The 3,670-nt window shown below is 34.9% G+C and overlaps 1 pseudogene; it reads left to right on the forward strand.

Moving 5' to 3' along the window:
* The first annotated feature begins 3,056 nt into the window (after positions 1–3,056).
* Positions 3,057–3,175, forward strand: LOC120617399 (uncharacterized; annotated as a pseudogene).
* Positions 3,176–3,670: the final 495 nt, after the last annotated feature.

Consider the following 3,670-nt stretch of genomic DNA (forward strand, 5'->3'; position numbering starts at 1 on the left):
CCATGTCTTTTTTTAAATATCCATCTGCTGATGAATATTTACGTTGTTTCTGTATTTCTACTATTGTGAACCTGGAAATGCAGACCTCTCTTCCATACCTTGTTTTCATTTCCTTTGGATGTACACCCTGAAGTGGGATCACTGAATCATTTGGTAGTTCTGGTTTTAATTTTCTGAGAAACCCCCATGCTGTTTCCCATAGTGGCTGCACCGATGAAATTTCCACCGACAGTGCACAAGGGCTCCGTTTCTCCACATCCTAGCCAACACTTGTTATCTCTTGTCTTTTTGGTGACAGCCATTCTAACGGGTGTGAGGTGATGTCTCTTGGTGGTTTTGATTTGCATTTCCCTGATGAATACTGATGGTGAGCACCTTTTCGTGTACCTGGTGGCCATTTGTATGTCTTCTTTGTCTAAAATGTCTATTTAGTTCCTCAGCCTATTTTTAATCAGATTCTTTGGTTTTTTACTATTGAGTTGTGTGAGTTCCTTATATATTCTGGATGTTAAGCCCTTATCAGATTTCCGATATGCAAATATTTTTCCCATTATGTAAATTGCCTTTCGTTTTACTGATGGTTTCTTTTTCTGTGTAGAAGCTTTTTACTTTGATATAGTCCCACTTGTTTTGGGGGAGTTTGTTTTGTTTTGTTTTGTTTTGTTGCTTGTATTGCCTTTGCTTTTGGTGTCAAATCCAAAATATTGTCAAACGAATGTTAAGGAGCTTACCTCTTACATTTTATTCCAGAAGTCTAATAGCTTCAAATCTGAAATTTAACTTTTAATCTCTTTGAGTTGATTTTGTGTATGTTGTAGGATAGGAGTATGGTTTCATCTTTTTACATGTACTTATCCAGTTTTCCTGACACCATTTACTGAAGAGACCATGCTTTCTCCATTGTATATTCTTGGCTCCTTGGTCATAATTAATCGAGCATATGTGCAAGGGTTTATTTCCAGTCTCTCTGTTCTGTTCCAGTGACCTATGTGTCTGTTTTTATGCCAATGCCATACTGTTTTGATTACTATGGTTTTGTAATATAATTTGAAATCAGAAAGTGTGATGCCTCCAGTTTTGTTCCTCTTTCTCAGTATTTCTTTGGCTTTTCAGGGTCTTTTGTGGTTCCACACAAATTTTAGAATTTTTTTTTTCTATTTCTATAAAAAATGCCGTTGGAATTTTCATAGGGATTTAATTGAATCTGTAGATTGCTTTGGGTGACATAGAAATTGTAACAGTATTATTTCTTCTAATCCATAAACATGGAATGTCTTTCCCTTAATTTGTGTTATCTTCAGTTTCTTTCATTGGTGTCTTTTTAATTTTCAATATACAGATTTTTCTTCTTGGTTAAATTTATTCTTCAGTATTTTCATTCTTTTTGATACAATGATAAATGGCATTGGTGTCTTAATTGCTCCTTCTGTCAGTTCACTATTAGTGAATGGAAATGACAAATTTTTCTGTATTCATTTTGTATCAACTTTACTGAAATTGTTTATTATTTCTAACAGTTTGGTTTTTTTGGTAGAGTCTTTAGGGTTTTCTATATAACATGTTATGTGCAAACAGAAACACTTCTTTCTTTTTGATTTAGATGTCCTTTTTTTTTTTTTTTTTGCCTAATTGCTCTGGCTAAGACTTACAATACTATGTTGAATGAAATGAAAGTGAGCATCCTTGTCTTGTTCCTGACCTTTGAGGAAAAGCTTCAACTTTTAACCATTAAATATGAAGTTAGCTGTGGACTTGTTATATATGGCCTTTATCATATTGAACTGCAGTCTCTTTATACCCAGTTTGTTGAGTTTCTTTCATAAATGGATGTTAAATTTTGTCGAATGCTTTTTTTGAATCTATTAAGATGATTATATGATTTCCATCCTTCATTTCATTAATGTAGGGTACCACACATATTGACTTATGGATGTTGAACCATCCTTGCATCCCTCAAATAAATCCCATTTGATCAAGGGGTATGATCCTTTTAATGCAGTTTTGAATCTGGTTTGCTAATACTTTGTTAAGTATTTTTGCGTCTGTGTCCATCAGGGATGTGGGCCTGTAATCTTCTTTTCTTATACTGTCCTTGTCTGGCTTTGGTGTCAGGGTAAGTTGGCCTTATAAAATTAATTTGGAAAAGTTCCCCCTCTTACATTTTTTGGAAGATATTGAGAGGAATTGGTATCAATGTTTGGTAGAATTCACCAGTAAAACCATCTGGTTCAAGATTTTTCTATGTTAGGAAGTTGTTGATTACTGATTCAATCTCCTTACTAGCAATTGGTCTTCTCATATTTTCCATTATTCATTTAAATTCATATATTATATATATATATATATACATGTGTGTATATATATATATATATATTTACACACACACACACACACACACACACACACACACACACAGACCAAGTCTTTGAAATCTGATGTGCATTATAGACTTAACAGCACTTCTCAATTGTGACTGGCTAACTGATGAGCAACTTTACCATGAAGTCAGGTGGTGGCTGCCAAGGACTGAATGTCCCCCTGATATTCATATGCTGAAACCCTAATCTCAATGCGATGATATTTAGAAATGGGGCCTTCAGCAGGTAATTAGGTTGTAAGGGTGGAGCCCTCATGAATGGGATTATAAAAAGAAGCCAGAGAGCTAGGTAGCCCTCTTTCCATCATGTGAGGATACAGCAAGAAAATGACCATCTGCGAATCAGGAAGACAGCTCTCACCAGAACCTGACCAAGCCGGTACCCTGATCTCAGACTTCCAGCCTCCAAAACCATGAAAAATAAATATCTGTTGAAAAACCACAGAGCCCGTGGAATTTTATGATAGCAGCCTGAACTGAGCAATACAGTGGCTGTATATTTAAAAGTTTTAGAGGTTGTGGCAAATTAAGCCCATAAGCCAAATCTGGCCTGCCAAGTATTTCTGTATAGTATAGCCTGCAAGGTCACAATGGTTTTTATAATTTTAAGTGATGGGGGGGATCAAAAGAAAAATAATATTTCATGCCATATGAAAATTTTATAAAATTCAAATTTTAAGTCCACGGCCATGCTACCCTGAACAAGCTCCATCCCATCTGATCTTGGAAGCTAAGCAGGGTCGGGCCTGGTTAGTACTTGGATGGGAGACCACCTAGGAAGACCAGGTGCTGTATGAGTAAAAAATAAAAAAATAAAAACAAAATAAAAAATAAGGGCTTGCAAGTTGACAAGTTCCTTGCAATCTGTGAGGTTAACCAAGGGTTGCCTTGCCAAAAAAAAAAAAATTTAATGTCCATAAATAAAGGTTTACTGAAACACAGTGAAACCCGTTCATTTATGTATTTTCTGTGGCTGTGGCAGTTAAGTCATTATCTATGGCCCAAAAAGCCTAAAATATTTAGTATCTGGCCCTTTACAGAAAAAGTTTTGCCAATTCTTCAGCTCAGGATTGCTAGAAAAAAATATAGGATGCCCAGTTAAATTTTTATAACAGATAAAAACAAATAATTTTTAGTATGTCTCAAATATTACATGGAGCATACTTATACTAAAAATATATTTTTTATTCATCTGAAATTCAAAGTTAATTCATCATCCTGCATTTTTATTGCAAATCTGGTCATCTTACCTGGGCTAGAATATGGTCAAGAACTCACTAATATAGAAGAGTA

Source organism: Pteropus medius, unplaced genomic scaffold (genome assembly GCF_902729225.1).
Source record: "Pteropus medius unplaced genomic scaffold, Ma_sr-lr_union100, whole genome shotgun sequence".
NCBI lineage: Eukaryota > Metazoa > Chordata > Mammalia > Chiroptera > Pteropodidae > Pteropus > Pteropus medius.